General features: G+C 37.0%; 1 long non-coding RNA gene across 2 annotated transcripts in view; it reads right to left on the reverse strand.

Annotated features, from left to right (window-relative positions):
* Window positions 1-3,497: 3,497 nt before the first annotated feature.
* The window catches only part of LOC110341349, a 31,832-nt gene continuing 15,203 nt past the window's right edge, over window positions 3,498-20,126 (reverse strand). The window contains exons 3-6 of one of the 2 annotated variants that reach the window (XR_002383251.2): window positions 13,379-13,448; window positions 12,154-12,260; window positions 9,786-9,893; window positions 3,498-6,947 (exon numbers count right to left, since the gene is read on the reverse strand). This is a non-coding gene — a long non-coding RNA (uncharacterized LOC110341349). The remainder of the gene's footprint in view (window positions 6,948-9,785; window positions 9,894-12,153; window positions 12,261-13,378; window positions 13,449-20,126) is intronic. The other variant, XR_002383250.2, reaches the window with a different exon arrangement.

The following is a 20,126-nucleotide window of genomic DNA, read 5'->3' on the forward strand; positions in this document are numbered from 1 at the left end:
AGCCATGGGGTCGTACTGTCACTTTGTGGAAAGCCAGCGATCGCTTTGGCAACAGCCTGTGTTGTTTGGAAATTGCCATGGGACACCTCTAACCAAACATTTTGATGTAAGTCAGTCCCAGTACTAGAAGCTTCATTTGGTGAGAAGTGATGGCTTGTTAGAACTTAGTCTCCACCAGTATACAGCAACTTCAAGTGGCCTTTACATAAATTTAGAGATTGCTTTTAACAACAATAGAGAAGTTGCAACAAACCATGACAGTTTATTTCCTGTCTGCTTCACACATACCAGATATTATCTCATACTTCTTGGCAAATGATTTCTGTGATTGAAGATGAAATGTTACTTCTTGTCGAAATTTATTTAAAATCCTCGGTGGTATATATTTGTAAGAAAGTAAAGTCTAAGGAATATTGAAAAGAAAATATATAATTTTAAAGATGATACACGTTTATATGCCAAATTTTATATATAAAACCAAATTATTCGACGAATCAAAAGAAAAGGGAACAACTGAAGATGTAACAGGATGGATACAATCAATGCATCAAGACTTAGATTTCCTATCGTCAACCTCAAACATGTAAAAAAGATGACTCTTGGGAGAATTTTCAAGACCTCATGTGCAATAAACCAAGACAAAGTCAAAGTCTTTGTAAAAAAATAAAATTCATAAAACACTGTGACATGAATTTAAGAAAACAGAAACAATTGCCAATTTAGTAAGATAGATTGAATTTCATGTGAATTTCAGAAGAGTCAATATTAGTATATGTTGGGAGGTTCTGCTGGTCAGTTTTTGCAAGACATGGCAGCTCAGCAAAATGAAGGACCCCCTTCAGAGCAAGGCTTCCTGCTCTCTACCTGCCCTTACTTGGAGGATGTCTCTAGGTCTGGATGCTTGGCTTATCGCAAAGGTGACCGTGGACAGTTTCCTTCAGCTGCCCTTCCTCTGGTGCTCACATGGTAACTAGGCATATGCTCTAGCCATTATGATATGGCCACACCCCCACTAAGCCTGCTATATGATAGGAGCCTGCCACTTAAGGCAAGTTAGGGCTTGTCCCCAGACTTCCCAATCCTCTATATTTCCTATAATCTGGAATAAAGTTGACTTGTCTCACTGAAATCGGCTGTCAGAGGGCAATCACTATCATATCTACAATCATCTGAACCCTGTTCCCTGCTTCTTCTGCCTCCATCTTCATGGACTGGTAGGCAACAATCTCAAAAGGAAGGAGAACCCAACTTGTTTTATGGCATTTGCTAAGTTTATTCTACATTTTTATATTGGATAGTTAAATTCAAGCATCATTCCCAGCTAATAATTATGTACTAGTTAGAAGAATCCTCTCTTCCTCTAAAGATTGAAAATGTGTGTCATAAACAACATCATTATATCCTAAAATTAACAAATATATGCTTTTAAAATTTAGGACTTTTTCCCCCCAAAGGACCACTTAATTAGTAACTAGGGAAATGCAAGTGAACAAGGAATGTTCTGTAGGTTGTCATGTAAACCATAAAGCTACAGAAAATGTTATAAAAATACACAAGTGATCAATCCATCCAAATACGTACAGTGGAAGAGTTAATGCCCAAACTGAAGTGGTAATATCATCACATAAGCTAAATAACTACTGAGGTTACTTGCAAATGAAAACATCTGAGGAACACAAAAATGAAAATAAGTGTCCCTCCCCAAATTATACACGTAAGCTTATCCTTGTTATATACGTACAGAAAGTAAATGTCTGTTCACCTGCACTCACCTTTTGTGAACTAGCTATGATTTGAATGCAGTAAATTTGAAAATGGAGGCAGAATAGAAAATGGAATATTGATACAGTTTGGGAGGTGTAGGGTCGTAACACGGGAAGGGGATAAGCATACGGTTATTTATTGTAGAGGTTGTAGCCCACAGAAGTGGTGGTCTCATGGAACCTTCTGCTTTATTAGGAAGAATGATGGAAGGATGGAAAACAGGGAAGGGGGAGTGAGGGCCAGAAGGAAGACAAAAATGGAAGGCAAGAGAAAAGAAGAAAGAAAGGGTGGAAGAAAAAAGGAATGAATGAATGAATGAAGGATGGGAGGAAGTAAAGAAGAAAGGAAGGAAAGAAAGAAATGAAGAAATAAAGAAAGAAGGCCAAATGATACATATGATAAATGTATGCAATCAGCTTTACTCTAGTTCTGTTTATTTGAGTTGAATAGAAATGCAGACACCTGCATGTTTAGGGAGACAAAAAAATTTCAGTAGGTAGTTTCATTTGAAACTGAGATTTTCAGAGAAATGGAGAAAGTTCTTCACACTCAGTGAAAGAATATTTAATGTACTTTCATGCAGTAAGTCAAATGCTATGTTATGTAAATAGAACAGAGTCATGAGTAGCATGACCATGGCCTTTGCATTCATGAAAATATTTTTAAGTTCTTGGTGTCTCTTCAAATCTATTCGAGGACCAGAAACAAGGGGATGTACCTGTAATCCCTGCTACTCGGGGTTGAGAGAGTGAAGACCATTGAACACAGGCAACCAAGGGCAATATAGTGAGCCCCACCCACAAAGTTAAATACGTTACAGAATTTAAATATCATTTTCAAAGCGGGCTGGTGGTGGTGTAAGCTTTTAATACTAGAAGTTGGGAGGAAGAAGATGGCAGAATTTTGTTAGTTAGAGGCCAGCTTGGATTACTGAGAAAGTTCCAGAACAGCAAGGGATGCACAGAGAAACCTTGTTTTTAAATAAAAAAATCAGTTTCATTTCTAGTTAAGAATAGTGGTATATTGGTTACCCATAGCTAGTTCAAGGATATGTGTACTTCTTGGACAAAGGCAATCTTCCGCAACAGTCATATTACCATATATTTTGAATAAATACTGTATTATTTTATCTTTTTTAAAAAAATAGAAATTATTTCTTGTCAAGCCTAGTACAAGGGGAGGTGCTTATTCTTACTGCAGCTTGATATACCATGTTTTGTTGATACTTATGGGAGACCTGGCCTTTCCTAAACAGAAACAGAGGAAGAGTAGATTGTGGGATTGGGAACAGAGAGGGGATGGGAAGAGAGGATAGAGGGGAAACTTTGGCCAGGATCTAAAATAAATACATAAATTTATTTAAAAATACAGAAATTATTTTTTTCAAAATATTGCTGACTTTATGCCAAATTTGATACACTGTTTATTTTTAATAGGATAAAATTTAGGGAATATTTTCCATAAAATTGTAATTAGTAAATAATAACATTTGAATGCATTCTTATTTGGTGAAAGAGTATGTATTTTTTACTTTCAGGTAATTTGTATGCAAAAGTAGAAATACACAGTTAATTCTCATTTATATTTTATATACATTGATTTGTGCCTACTTTTTTACTTTTACTACATACAGGTGAGAAAAATGTTGTGTGTGTATGTGTGACTGTGTGTGTGACTGTGTGTGTGTGAGTGTGTATGAGTAAGTGTATCTGTGAATATGTGTATGTGTGTTTGTGTATGTGTGTGAATATGTGTGTAGGTGTGACTGTGTGTATGTGTGAGTGTGTGTGTATGTGTGTGTTTTTGTGTGTGTGAATATGTGTGCATGTGTGTAACATAATCACTAATAATCAATAATCATAATCAATAATCTCTCCATGGGACAATGTGCCAACAATATTCAACATATTAAGTCAGAGTTGATCTTGTATTTTCACAAGTCTGGAGAGCTGGTATGCCTCATGGGCTTTTAGAGTTTTGTACTGCACTGGTTAGAACGTAAACAACTTCAAAAAAAGATAGCATGCACTTTAGAAAACCAGTGTAGTCTCTATGCTTGCTAGAAGCTAATGGCAAAATAACTACTTCCAAAGGTCAACTCGGGGAAAATCATCACCTCAGAAGCCTTTATATATTCTTTGTGGCAAAACAGTTATTTGAGAGATTTTCAGGTTAGTTTGAAACATAGTTTTCTTCTTTCCTAGACAATGAACAGGAATCAAAACTATCTGATGCTTCTTTAGAGTCAGTCTTTCCAATGTAACCACAGTGTTTAACAGTGTTCAACTATCATGAATTTTGTTCTCTGGGCAGGTTTACCAGAAGAAGTAGATTTAAATCTTACATATTTAAACGTTATTAGAGGGGCTACTGCCTGACCTTTTATGTGATTTATAATGAGTCATGTTTCTTTTTCTTTTATTTACTTAGAGCTGTTTTTTCCTGAGGGTGGCTTTTTATGTCACAAATTATAGAATGTCTTTATCAACACAAAGCAAAAAGTCGATAGATGACTATCATACTGCTTTTGGTACATGTAGCAAAGAGAATTTTGGAAAATATACTGATTTATAACTCTGTTGCCTAGAAATATCAAAATAATAGCTGAGAAGTTTCTTTAGAGGGAGTTAAAACACAATGGACAGAGTTAGCAAAGGAAATTAAGATCCCCAGGGGGAAATGTTGTCTACCCTTTATTGGTTAATATTTATTCTTTACAATAGAAGACACTGAAAAGCAGCGATGAAGAAACAACTTTGCCTATGTGACAGCTGGATTTTGACACTGTAGTCAAATGCTTGAGAAAAGTAACTTAGTATAGGAAAGACTGATCTTCCATGTTCAATCCATGGGTCATTTGCTTAGTTTGTAGGTGGGAACATGATGCTTGCTCTTCTTGCATTAAGCAGGACATGGGGAAAAAAGGAAATTAGGGATCAAGGGCCATCCTCAACCTTAGAGGCATACACCAAGGAACCTACTGCTACCAGTCAGGCCCCAGTACCAATGAATATGTTCCCATTTAAATTGAAATTCCTTCATTTTTTAATTCATACTGCTTCTTCCCAAAATGGTGCCACCAGATGGGGACAAGTGTTGAATACATTACCTTCGGAAGTCTTTGTCTTATTCAAACCATAACAGCCTGCTTTGACTCTCTGCCCAGTGAGAGCTACCTAAGTGTAATGAGACTTAAAATGTATTGATATGAATATTGGCTGAATAAATGATTAAGTGGGATTTGCCTTGTAAGAGCATAATGCACAATCATATTAACTTGTGCTCATTTTACTAGAGTAATTCCTCAATATGACAGGGATTTATGTCCTCTATTTAAATATAAGATAAGTTTTTTTCAACTGAGACTGGTCTTTGTAGCCAAAAGAATATTCTCTGTTTTGGAAAAGATACACTTTAATACCACAAAATAGCTTCCCAACCAGGCATATATTCCTATAATATGCAGGTAGATTAATCAATGTTGGCAACGAGCCTAGAATGTGAAGATTAGTCCTTTGCAAGAAAGTTAGGAAGGTACTTTGGAAGAGGTACCTATGATAGATTCTTCATAATGTGGGTGATGTGACCTACACCCCAAGAGGCAGAAGCTCTGATGGGGCAGCAAAGGATTCCTATAGCCTGGTGATGGCAATGATCTTTGGCAATGCTTACAGCAGAGAAACTGGAGGTGTTCCTCTTTGAATTACCATATATGCTTGGGAAAACATGCCAGAGGCCAAACCACCACAAGAGACGAAATCCTGTTCTCCATTTCCTAAACATTCCATAGAGTATTGCAACCTCAGAGTGTTTGCATAACTGTATGAAGCAGGAAACACAACCCCCATTAGGTTAAGCACTTTTGGGTTACCACTCCAATATTTTAGAGTCGGGAAGTAATGGAAACATCATAATTTCTTAGTTTTAAACTTGTTATTGTTTGAGAATTTTATATGTGCATATAATACCTTTTGTTCATATTTATCCATTAAAACCTTTACAAGGGAACTGTGATTGACAAGAAAGCAAGCCTGTTTCTAATATTTATAAAAAAAACCCTTTACTATCCTGTGATCTCCTATGATCACTTTTCCCTCCCAACTATATGCCCTATTTTTTTATCCATGTGTTTACATAGTGCTGTCTTCATGTATGTAGATGTCCAGCCATCTAGTAGAGATTGGGGATCCTCTTCTCAGGGGCCAAATTACTGATGGACACCGACTTTCTCACTCCCAGATGTGATACATTTCTGAAACTTCTTAAATATAAACATTGCTTAGCCTAAGATTTTTTGCCATTATCTGAAGTCTGTGTGACATTCTGGCTAAAGAGCAAGGTTGTAAAGACTACATTTGAGCTGTCAGCATATGACAGAGGCATTCTGTGTGACAGCAGCTGAATCAGAGGCTTGATTGAAATTTTTATGAGTATTCACCAAGATGTACCCCAAAGTCTGTCTGAGCACACACACACACACACACACACATTAGTGTCTTTATTACTTCAAAATGTTGTGTATGTGTGTTTTCTCTCTGCAAAATGGATCATCTCAGTTCTTTTTATAACTCATGCGTATAAATGTGAAAGGCACTAGCATATGAGAATATCTAGTAAAAGACACAAAAGTCATTGCGATATTTACAAGGTTTTCTTTCATGAAATGTGAATGTTTCGTATGACTTTAACTCTATGAACATAAATTTGATACTTAAGATATATGCAAATGCATCTGTAACATACATTCTGTAATCATTTAGATTGAATAGGAAGCATATATAATTGCTTGGGAAATGCAGCATCCTTTTCTGATGTATATCACTAATCAAAAAAGAATTCGCTCAATCATTTTCTTAATCAGTTAGGTGTTGGTGTCTGAGTAGCTTTCCCATGCCCCTTTCCTTTCAGCTAAGTGGCTGTTTCACATCTTATAGGAAAGATTTTAAGAATTCATTTATCCACTGATAAACTGTTGAACACGGGATGAAAAGAGAAAAATCACGGAGACCGACTGGTTCTCTCCAAGCCTGTCCTTGGCGCTGACACTAACACCGGACTCTTCTCACTTGCCATCCTCATTGAGAGTAGATTGTAACTAAAACGCTGCAGGCAGAAGCAGTTTCTGAAGGGCACTGAAGCAAACGGTGAGGGAGATCTGAGCTGCGGGTACACCATGGTCAAGCCTGTCAGACAAACATAAGGAATCGGCTGCAGAACAGCCTCTGGGGTTTGCAGAGCCGCCCCTGGGGTTTGCAGAGCCACAGGGAGAGTATTAAGCTAATTTTCAGCACCTGGCTTTGGGGTAGGGAAGAGGCAACTTGACAAAGCTAAAGGCATGTGTGGTCTAGAAAAAGCCCTGTAAAACACGCCCAGAAAGTTTTGTGTTAAACACAGCAGGGATGGTCAAAGAGAGATGATGGGAGAGATGAGAAGAAAATAAATACCACTGTTTTGGCCTCTGACACAGCAGGCTGGATGATAGAACTTGTGTCCTGGCACAGTCCAGTATATATATGATTCTTTTCCCTGTCAGTTAGCCATATCAGAAACATAATACAATGTCTAGTTAGTGTGCTAGGGCAAGAACACTAGCTAAATCTATGAAACCCACTGCAGAATCAGCAGTGGGTAATACATGGGATTTCTAGGTAATACATGGGGATTTGCAAGGATGAACAGAGTTGAATTGATTAATTAATTATCAGCACTGGAAATTTAACTCTGAAGGCCTTGGGCTTTCATGGAAGTCCTACGACTGACCTGAATTTACAAACCCCTGAAATAATTCCTTCCCCCTCCTCTCACTTCTTCAATATACCCTCCATCCCACCATAGTTTCCCCTCTCCAGTCCTCCAGCTTCTCTCTACCTCCGTCTCCCTTCAGGAAACAGCAGGACTACAACAGACAACAATGAAACACAAGAAATAAAGTACAACAGGGCATAACGCCCTGAGACCAAAGCTGAACCAGGCAACTGAACAGGAGGAAAATAGTCCCCAGAACAGGCAAAAGAGCCAGAGAAACACCTAGTCCCACTGTTTGGAATCCCACAAAACTGCCAAGCTAACAGCCACAGCATATACGTAGAGGACCTGGTGCAGAGCCAGGCATACCTCTTGCTTGCCTCTTTAGTATCTGTAAGCCCCTACGTTTCCTGCTTAGTTAATTAAGTGGGACATGGTTTCCTTGAGTCCTCTATCCCTTGTGACTCCTACTATCATTCTGTCCTCTCTTTCACAGGGTCCCTCAATCTCCAAGGATTGTGACCCAATAGAGACCTCTAATTTAGACTCTCTACACAGTGCCTGGCTTGGATCTCTGCATCTGCTCCCATCTGCTGCCTCAGAAAGCCTGTCTGATGACAGCTGAACAAGGCACCAATCCATGAGTACAGTAGAATAACATTATGAGTCATTCGTTGATTTCTTTGCTTGTTTTTTTTTGTGTTGTTTTGTTTTGTTTTTAACACCAGTAGTGGTTTGTTGTGTCCAAGGTATCTGGACAATTCAGTCTCTCTTTCCTGGTCATTTAAGCAGTCCCAGACGTGGGCTACTTCTACAAGTTCTGTGTCACCATTATCCCAGCACATGCTGCAGGAATGACTGATTGTTGGTGAAAGTTTTTATGGTGGGATTGGTGTCCATGTTTCTCTGCCAATAGCCTGCATAGTACATTTCCTCACCACAGTCGGCAGAACACAGGGGCGAAGGCTCCTTGCAGGCACCAATTCTATATTTCTGCTTTCAATCAACTGTGTGGATGTTATCCTTAGCACCTGGGCCTGGCTGCTAGTTTTCAGGGAGAAACCCTCAGTCTTAGCACTATCCTAGATTATTTGGGGTCTTCACAGGACTCCCTAGGCCAACAACTACAAAAAAATATAACCTAGTCCCACCACTGGAAGCCTTGCCTGGTTACCAGAGATGGCCAGTTCAGACTCTGTATCCTCAATCACTAGGAGACCTCACTAGGGTCTCTCATATAATCTCAGAAGTTTCTACTGCATTAGGTTTTCATTTGAACTCTCTCCCTCCATTTCACCCCACCCTCCACTCACAACCCCTCACCTAATCCCTCCAGCAACAATGCCCACCTGTTCCCAGGATTTTACACACTCCACATTCAGTAGTGCATTAACATCCAAAACACATAAAGAATTCAAGTAAGGAGTTAAAAAAAACCAAAATAATCCAGTTAATAAATGGTGTAAAGATCTAAACAGAGAATTCTCAAGAGGAATCTCAAATGGCTGAGAAACAATTAAAGAAATGTTCAGCTTGCTTAGCCATTAGGGAAATGCAAAACAAAACTACTTTGAAATTCCATCTTACATCTGTCAAAATGGCTAAGATCAATAACACAAGTGACAGCTCATTCTGACTAGAATACGGATCAAGAGGAATCCTCCTTCATTGCTGGTGAGAGTACAAACTTACATAGCCACTTTTGAAGTCAGTGTGGCAGTCTCTCAGAAAATTGTGAATTGATCTACCTCAGGCCACAGCTATTCTACTCTTGGGCATATTCCCAAAGGATACTCTATACTACCATAGGACACTTGCTCAACTATGTTCATTGTGGCTTTTTTTCATAGTAGCCTAGATTGTTAACAACCTACATGTTCCTCAACAGAAGAATGGATAAGCAAAATTTATATTTATATAATAAGACATTTTTAAACTCAGTTATTAAAAATCATGAAATTTTCAGTCAAATCAAAGGAACTAGGAAAAAGAACCATCCTGAGTAAGGTAACCCTGATACAGAAAGAAAAATGTGGCATGCAGTCATATCACTTGGAAGTGGATATTAGCCATTAAGAAAATGACAGTCAAGCTACTGTTCATATACCAAGAGAGGTTGGCTTAAGAAAAGGACTCAAGGGAAAGGTTAACAGAATAGAATCTCCTTCTTTATGGCATTTGGAAACCACACAGAAATTAAACCAAGAATAAAGAAACTAGATGCCAGCAGTCAGAAAGATAAGTTTACAAATATAGTATCAACCCTCAAAAATTACCTCCAAGAGTAGGGGGTTTTCATATTCTCCTTTAATTTCAACACTTGGGGGACAGAGACATTCAGATCTTTGCAAGTTTGAGGCCAGTATGGTCAACATAGCAAATTCCTGGTCAAAGAGAGTGACATAAGTGAGATTCTATCTTAATCACTCATCAACCAATCAATAAATCAATAAAATATAAGTCATGTATGCTGGCTCACATCTCTAACTCCACATTTGCCAGTATTTGGGACAGGAGTGCTATTGCAAGTTTAAGACTCTTTTTAGCTACAGTAAATTCTAGGAAAGACATTGTTGTCTACTGGGCTTAAGTCTGACGAAGACAGTAATACCTGATACTATCCACAGGCCCAGAATTCCCATCTCCTGAGTCCTGAAACACTTGTCTTCATTGCCAAGACAAAGTCATTTTTTATCAAAACCACACTAATGCTGCATGCAGATAGTATTGCCTTTCAAACTGCTGACTTTTTCTTTTGGGGACAAATGTAACTTCTGACTGCAGTAAGAACACACTGCACTTTGTTTAGCTCAAGACTTCATGGAGGTTTCTAAGACACCAAAAAGGGAGGGTATCCATTATCCTGAGGCCCATCTGGTGCCCGATCTTGGTCCTAGCCTCTCACATCAAATTTCCCACAGAAATGCAGGTAATTTCTTTTAAAATGCTGACATTTCAAAGTGCCATCAACTGTTCACTCCAAAGGAGACATATACATATATATGTTGCAACATTATCGGAAAACCCATTTTCCCACGTACTCTCAGGATTTAGACAGATGGCTGCTTGTTTTTCCTCTCATCTTGTAATGTGCATGTCTGAAATGTCTGGGTGTTCTATAGCCAATGAGAATCCAGACAAGCGCCTTAGAGGGCTTGCTGTCACTTCAGCACTAGTTCTTTTAGAAACGTACTGTCACAACAGGGACCCACTCTTCCAGTTCTGTCTTCAGTGCGGAAAAATCTTTGAACAGTATCTTTTGTTACCTCCCTCAATGTCTAGATGCCCACGACTTCATGGGACCTCTGTCCGCTTGCAGAATCAATTTTAAGGTTTACTGACCTGCCAATAACTTGGTTCTTTGTGGTCCACTTCAGAACTACTTTGGAATGCAGTCATTGTGTCAGAAGAAAGGGGAGAGGGCACAGCTTGGCTCCCACTCCACGATTATCGTCTGGCTAGCTGCCTGATCATCTTTTGTCCTACCGCGGCCTTCATGTTAATTCCTGTGGACCCGCGAGAGGAGGCTAATGCAACTCTCAGCAGCAGGAATATGATGACTTTTGTGAAAGGCAGCCCTTTAGTATACAACTGTATTATCAGAGTCAACCAGTAAGCTGTGTTCAAGTTTCCTGTTTTCAGCTCTCCACAGATCAGCTCATTCTGTTCTGAGAGATTTTAGAATGCAGCCTGTACTCAAGTTGGACATCATCTAATACCCACATTAAGGCAGAATGTCTGGAAAATGTGTGGTTTTGGTGACTGCTTTTAAAAATCTGTTTTTTTTCCCACTTCCACTTGCCTATTTCAGCTCAGCAGACAGCAGGTGTTTGGATTCCCTGCTGCCACTTAGTCTTAGAACACATTCTGCACAGCTGTGTCTATTTTTTTTTCAGCAGGCCCTACTTCTAAGCATCAGCCAGTGCTTTTGTGGGTCAGCAACCAAATAACACAGTCATCTGTCACTTCCCCAACTCCTCCCAATTCAGGCTTCAATATGGAATCTCCCATACTGTCTTGGTTAAATGCACACATTTCTAGAAAATTGAGAGTTACAACTGATTCTATTCCATATTAGCCTACACATTAGACATCTGAATCTTCTCTTTCCAGCTACTTAATATCATGAATTTTAATAGAAGTGATACTAGAACTGTGCTTTTCCGATGGCTAATCAATGAGCAATCAGCAGAAAAATTCAGCACAAATATTGTAGCCTCATGTTGGAGAAAAAACAAGAAAGGAACTATAGTAAATGCAACATCTAGGAAAATAATTCATTGCACCCATAGGAAAACGTTACTTGTAATCAATGTATTCCCTTTGAACTGTATTAATCTCATGAGATTTCACCATCAATAGTCATCCTAAGGCAAGATTAGTGGATACAGGTTTATGTTATACTAAAAAAATGAGCAAGAGAAATATAGAAAAGGAAAGAGGAGTAAAATACCTGCAAAGAAGTAACGTTTCTAAAATTAATTATTAGGACAGAAAAGAAAGTCAAGAACAAAACAGTAAACCTGTACTAGCTAGGGTTTCAGATGTTTTCTTGTCTGTTGGAAAAATAATAAATTGGTATTGGGACAGCAGTTGCAAGGTTAGAATATCTGCAAAGAAAGTTTTCCATGTAAGTCGATTTACCTTGTATGACTGTGAAAAAGCTGGTATATTTGTGTAGCTATTCCAAGGTTCTGATATCTCAGTCTAAACATAGAGTACCATCTTCAAGTGCGATTAACGTATGCTTTCTACAAAATATAAAATGAAGCATTTATTCCTGACATGCCTGTTTCTCTTTCCATTCCGCCAAATAAGACCTTTCTATTCATTTAAGTAGAGCTAGAATAGTTAATGTGTCTCCTTAAGTTAATGTTACCAGAGTTCCACCTAAGTATTACATAAACAGAGATTTTGTCATTTGCTGTTTTTACTTTTCAATTTTTATGTTTATAACTTGCCTACAATTTTATGCTCTGGTGAGAATAACAGCAGACTTGGTATTTGAAAATTGCAGTTTCCCCACATTATTATTGTGAGCTCAGACCAGTGCCCACTCAATGCCCGTTTCTTCTTGTATAAAAGGAAGTTAATTACATTTATTCCCTTGCACCAGATTTTCTATATTTCTGTGTTAAAGGACAATGTCAGCATAACTGCTCCTGGTCCCAGACACCATTTGCTACTGAAGTTATTCAGATACGGCCGGTGTTCTTTCTGTGAAAGACATCCAAGGAAACACTGAGTTTAGTATAGTGGAAAACTGATAGTTGGGCCTATAGCATTGCACAGGTCTGTGCCCAGCAAAGATGTCAGATGTCTTAACATGTTCTCAGGCATGACTTTGAACCCTCTCATTTAACTAACAGTCACAAAGAATTTTAGTATTATACAGGTGTATGTGCCTCAAGGACATTTTCTCTTCAAACTGCCAGATGGTCAGACAGCAGAGGAATATCTATACTTGCAAAATGACGACACATTTATAAGCCTTCTATTTATTATGCAGGCAGGTGGCTTTAAAGGTTTTGATTTATTTATGGAAATGTTTACTTGGGGCCTGAATAGTCTGCATGTATATTTTATAATGTTGACAACATTTACCAGGTACTGTCATTCCATACAGAATAGAAAGTACAGCAATAATGTCAAAAGGTATGGTTTTCATCCTTCCAACTAGGGTTTCCAAGTGATTATTTCTTTTAATCAAAATCTGTGGTTGAAATTGTTAGATCAGTTTATATTTTTAAACAGGACATTTTAAGTCCAAAGACTCCTAATGGACACATCTTCAGATACAGAGCATTACTCCTATTGTTTTCTGAAGTTATTATAAGATCATTTTGAATAGTATGAAACAAAAGAATACCTTTGTCTCCCAGAAAAAGCACTGTAATTCTGGGCTAGATCCATTTCAGAGGCTCCCAAAGAGTTTGTGTCTGCAGAGGTCAAAGCAAACACAGCATCAGTTAAAGTAAACTTCCAAATGTAAAACATTATAGCCACAATTTGACCCATAGTAATTTATCTCGAGCTATTCCCCAGGAACAATGGTTTAGAGACTGTGAATTTGCAAAAATTAGTAAATTGATGTATATGTAGATGATAACTAGCTAGTTAGTTAGATAGGTATGGTTAGATAGGTGGAGAGAGAGCTTAATAATTAAGAACTCCTTCTGCCCATATAGAGGACCTGGATTTAATTCCTAGAGCTCACATGGTAACTTCCAACTGGCTGCATCTCCAGGGTACCTGGTACCATTTTCTGGCTTCTTTCGGCACCAGTCTTACACATGATACAGATACATGCATTCAGGCAATACACTCATATCATACACATAAAAATCAAAATAAATTAAATATATTCATATTGAGGTGGATGGATATGCAAACTGTCACAAGATTTCTTGTTATATTCAAGGCACATATAGCTAGAACTCAACCATATTCTTTACCAAAAAATTATCAAATATGTTTATTCTGTGTGATCTCGAGAATCATCTAAGAAACATACTTTAAATTTGAAAAATACAAACCTATGAAAATAAGAATTGTTAAAGGATACAATAGGAACACTGAATTATGTCATGATGTATATTTGATAATCTCCAAGAAAAGGGTATGTTATTTTGTAACTTAAAAAGAACTTATGATAACATGAATAGAGATGGTATGGTTGAATGTGGCTGGGAATAATTAGGAATTTTCTCTGAAGGAAATAAATTGGACCTTAAATAGAAAAGGTCATCTATCTCCCTCTAAAAGCCAAGTCAGCGTTTTCTTCTTGCACCCGAGTACCCTGGGCAGGGCCACTACAATGCTTTGTCCCACTTAATGCCTCTCCATCTGGCTCTGATATTTAAATATTAGTGTTGTACATTTTCTCTAGAAAGGAAATTTATTTATTTATTTATTTATTTTTGGTTTTGCGAGACAGGGTTTCTCTGTATTGTTTGGGAGCCTGTCCTGGAACTTGCTTTTCTAAACCAGGCTCGTCTTGAACTCACAGACATTCGCCTCCCGAGTGCTGGGATTAAAGGCATGTGCTACCAAAGCCCGGCGGAAATTTCTTAAAAGAATAGATAAATAAATTCAGCATAATTCCGTTACATAAAAGCAGTAGAGAGCATGTCACAGAACAAATATAAAGGTGAATTGAACAATGAAGCTTGAGCAATCTCAGAAGAGTTTCACTGCCTTTGACTAGTCTATGTTGTGCTTCTCCCAACCACCGCCCAACTCCTAGTGTGTATGTACAGACGTATTTGAGTGTTCATGGGATAAGTATAGAAGTTGGCATCAGATATATCCCTTTATCACTTTCTACCTTAGTTTTTGAGAGAAGCTCTCTCTCTCACTGAACCTACATCTCACCAGTTCGGCAAGACTGACTGCCAGCATGCATCACATATCCTCAATGTCTCTTCCTCCCCAACCCTGGGAGTACTGGTATGCATGCTAGGCTCTACATGTGGGCTTTGCAATCTAAGATGAGGTCCTCATACCTGAGCAGCAAACAGTTTTCTGACTCAGCCATTTCCCCAGCATGACTAGGTCATTTTTATAGGTCTAGGAGAAGTGCTCACTTAAAAACTAGGCTCATAAACAAACATTAATTCTTAAGCTAAAACCCTTACATTCTCAGCAGTAACTCATAATTGATGTTACCTGTGCTATAAGAAAGAACTGATTCCTCATGATTCATGCCTTTTATATTTAAAGTTGATGCTTCTTAGGATGCTGTTATGAATATGAATGAACATGGCTAAAGAGCCATGATGTAATTAGGAGTCTTTACAAGAAAACCTTGGCAAAGCTGTCTTTTCTTAATCGCTACTTACAGTACTGTCCCCTCAACTCCCGCTGTGCTTCTCAAATGACTCATTCCTTTTGAATTCTTCTGGAAAAATCTTTCTGAAGGTGTGGATGTAATGATTTCAGTAGACCAAAGATAAATGATAAACGGGTGTTTTATTGGGGAACAACTTACACAGAACACAGAACCCTTGTAGTGTTTCTCTGCCCTTGTGATCGAATCTATGACCCAAGAGAAAGACAGCTCAAGAGAGAGACTATGCACCTGAAGCCACGCCCAAAGGAGTGTGGTCACTTAGAGGTTCACAGGAAAGATACCACTATATCTCTATTAGTGTTACCTCCTGTCATTTAGGCAAGCATATCATTTTTTCAGTGTGTCTACAGAAAATTGTTTTCTGTTCACCTTTATTTATTTTAGTTTACGCATATAACTCCCAAAGAGAAAGCAGCTAACTGTCAGAGTACAGGAGATCCAACTAGTACTATCGTAATTCTGCTCTGAGTTAATCTCTCCCCATAGGAACAGCTCCATTGGTCATATTTTCAAATCTGTTAAGCCTACTTTATGCATTTTGAAGTACAATACACAAATTCTAAGTTTCATGCTTTCATTATTTAAATTGCATGTCATTCACATCTACTCATTCATTCAACAAATACAAAGTACATAGAAACAATGTAAACAGCCACCTACATTCTCTTATAAAATGTAAATGTCATTTCTGATAGACTTTAAAACAAATGGAATGAAATAGATATAATTAAACCCACGAGCAGAATACATATGTAAGTGATGTGTGGAAAACAAAACAATGCAGTTATCAGATAGAGCTACATTAGCTCTGCAAAGGTAAACTCCATATTACTGATTAATTAACTATTAATCCAGTGGCTGGCAGTGGTAGAGCCTCATTTGAATCAAGATTTCTAATTTCAAGTTTATATTTGTTTATACGTGACATTGGAAATTTCCTGTTACTTTTGTTTTTAGAAATTAAATTTGGTTTGTATTTTAATTTCATACTCACCACATCTTATTTCTAATTCTCAAAAGACTCTACTTTGTTACATGTTATTAATAAAGGCTTTGTGAATAATGCTATTTGATTTAGCAAGTAAACTGTAGCTCATCATAGAAACTAATAACCATCTGTCAATACATTTTATCATCTAATACAGTGATTCTCAGTCTTCCTAATACTTCAGCCCTTTAATACTGGTGATTCCCAGTCATAAAATCATTTTCACTGCTACTTCATGACTGCAATTCTGCTACTGTTATAAATCATAATGTAAATATCTGATATGCAGGATTATGATATGTAACCACTGTGAAAGCGTTGTTTGACACCCAAGGGGTCATGAAACCCAGGTCTGATCCAATGCAAGCCAGTGCCCACTCTATTATTCATTCTTTAGTCATTTCTGTCCTCAGACCTCGCAACAGGTCAACAAGATTGTAGTAACTTCTTCGTTGACACAAGGTCTTACTGTGTAGTTAAAGCTAATGTTTAAATCACAGCTATTTTCCTATTTTGGCCTCCTAAATACTAGATAATTGGTTTTCTTTTTATCATTTGAACCACACTTTTTGCTTCTGGTCTTTGGAATGGGTTATTTACTTCAAACAGAAAATCCTTTCTCCATTTGTCATACCCTTCCATGTGATTCCACAGGGATCTCTGCTTATTCAGGGACAACTCAATTAAAATCAGCTAACAAGTATTACTTAAAAGAATTAGTGCTTGGCAAACAGACTAATACACCTTTAGTTAAAACATTGTTGCTCTACATTCCACACTCATTTTTTTGTGTACTTCTTACTCTTTTTTGCTTAATTTTTTTTGTTTTGATTCTGAGAATTGAACCTAAAGCATTTTCCATGCTAAGCCAGTATTATTGAGCTATGATCCTAGTTCTCTGTTACTTTATAAATGACTCCAAAATACATCCAAAAGTGTCTGAAATAATGCCAAGGATTTGTATTGTGCTGCTTATATTAAAAGAATACACCAGATAAATGTGATGATGAGACAAAAAGTTTATAATACCCTACAATTTAACATCAAAATTTAGCAGGTATTAAGTAAATAGAAATGTAAATGTTATTTATATGGAAATCTAGTAAATTGATTTAGTTCTTTTTTTATAAAATATATCAGTACTTCATAAAATAAGGTCAGAAATAAATGGAGAGTCTTCATTTTATTTTTCTGTATACTATCCTTTTTCAGTGAAATTAATCCTGTATATTGACACACGGTTCTACGATCACTTCTTCCCTACTAGACATTGGTCAGTTTTCAGAGCAAGGAATACAGTGTTCTAAAACTCTCATAGTCTCTGTAATACAAACAAAATCTTTGCTTTCTTTAGCATCAGTAATCTTGCTTCTTTTCATATCATAATTTTACATCAACTTTTCAATGCTTTTATATGAAAATGCTTATTGATTCACTCCTATATTTTCCGTGATTACCATGCCACACTCTGTATCTGTTTCTTACGCAATTCTAACAGGAAATGGGAGGACAGAGTTGGGAAAGAGATGGAGGTGAAAAGATCACAAATTGCAGAGTATTTGATGGCTACAGAATCCTATGATCAGTCAAGTCAAGAGAAATTTAACTGTGGGATTAAAAATAAGGTAGGACAAATATATGCACTACACAAATTCCAGACAATCTACTTTGCTTAGAACTTTCTCCTACATTATCATTGCCACTCTGTTCTCATCTTCTTATTTTCTTTAAATCGTGTATCAAAATTCTGATTTGTGGGTGGAATCTTGAATGAGACTAGCATTACTATGCTTTCCTTCTTGACATGTATGTATTAATTTTATCTTGATGGTAGTCTTTAAACAGTAGGGATTATATTCAATCATTTTCATTGGAAATATCAATATATATAATGTTTCATCAACATAAGGCATTAGAAATATAGAAAATAGGATTGAGAATAACGATGCAAAACTATGCCTTATTTTTTGGATCCCAACTCAGAGTATAGATAAACTAAAGGAAGGGAATAAATAGCTCAAACAGGGTACACTCTTGATCACAAGTGTCATGTTTCTTTTAAGTGTTAATTATTGCTCATTTAACTCAAAAATAACCAGCACTGTGTACAATTGTAAGATTTTCACAGTGAGGAGGTGGAAGCATGCTTCTACCTTTATGTAATGAGGACACAGGCCTGAAGTGGGAGTCTCTCATAGTTTTATGATTCATGGGAATTAGTCCCTTACATTGATATAACCAGAACCAGCTTTCGTTTTAAAATAGTAAACTTATTATAATTATTGATGGAAGAAAATTTTGAAAACCCCTATTTTGAAAAGGTATTTATGTATCTCAATGAAATCTGTTCATATATTAAATAATATACCATATATTTTTAAATATTGGCGCTGAAAACTGATATGAGCCAGTTGGCTGTCTTCTTGTAGTAAATCACTGTTTTAATTTTACTTGTGTTATGTATATCCTTATTACCTCAATAAAACTTCATTACAGCTATGTACCATATGTATTATTTTACATGATTGTTTATATGTGATATATATACATATGCTTTATTTTAAATTAATATATTTGTTAAAATTATATTCATTTGACTTTATTTGAACTTACAAATTATTAAAGTTGGTTATGAGCTTACCAAATGGGTATGTGTATGACATAATCTTAAAAGTGTTGAACTGAATGTCTTAACTAAAGTGTGATATTTGTACATTGAATAGGAAAGTGAATATGAAAATTTTTGAGTATTTGACTCATATTGAGATGAGCAGTGTAATGGAAGTAATTTCTTCGCCATGATTAGATGCTTATTATGCTGCTGATAAGCAACAGGAAAATTCAACAGTGTCTCTCCTCTGACATCACATGATGAGAGACACATTATCAGCGGTACATGTGCAAAGTTCAAAACCATGGATCTAGGAGCTTATGCTCACCCTGTCTCTCTCCTTCCCTAAGGATCAGTTAAGCTACACACTTCCTACTGTAAACAATGTCTTGGGGGAGGAGAATTTGAGCGAGACTGGGAGGAGGGAAGAGAAGAGAAGCTATAGTCAGGACATATTGTTTTAGAGAAGAATAAAGAAAAAAAATGATGCATGAGGTGGGAAACCTAGGTTTTTGTTCCTGGTTGTGGTAAAGAGGCATTTGGCAAATCATGGACGTGTCCTTGATGATGCAATCTTAATACAATGTGAGTGGTCAGTTTAGGGTGGGACCTCACTGGACTACAATGCTTTGGGTGAAAGCACACTCTTGTGGGAAAACTTATCATTACAGTTATAGTAACACAATAAAAGATGACAATTTTAAATATTTTGCTGTTGTAAAAATAAACGAAACAAAAACCCAAGAAGTTGAATATCTAGTATTTCTTTACTAAGACATATATCCAAAGTGTTCATGGTAATTAAGTTCACAAGTTATCTTGTCTAGACTCAGAAATGCCAATTAGCTTGTAGAATAATGGGATTTTTGGTTTGAGCAGAAAGATGTTTCTTTAAATACTTGACTTAGTCATATCCATATGTCTATTTCATCTAATCAGATATCAGTTTATGTGAATAAAGCAATACTGTCTACTAATGGAAAATTCTCTCTCTCTCTCTCTCTCTCTCTCTCTCTCTCTCTCTAAATTCTTACTTCTCAGGACTTCAGTTCCAGGCTGTTATTTTATTGTCTTTCCTGTTTCAGGAACTTGAAGACAGTCTTTTCTAAGACTTCCCAACCAGCACATATGTGTGAACCAATTTCAATAACAAATCTCCCTTTCTA

This window comes from Mesocricetus auratus, unplaced genomic scaffold, assembly GCF_017639785.1.
Source record: "Mesocricetus auratus isolate SY011 unplaced genomic scaffold, BCM_Maur_2.0 Super-Scaffold_100023, whole genome shotgun sequence".
Classification (NCBI taxonomy): Eukaryota; Metazoa; Chordata; class Mammalia; order Rodentia; family Cricetidae; genus Mesocricetus; species Mesocricetus auratus.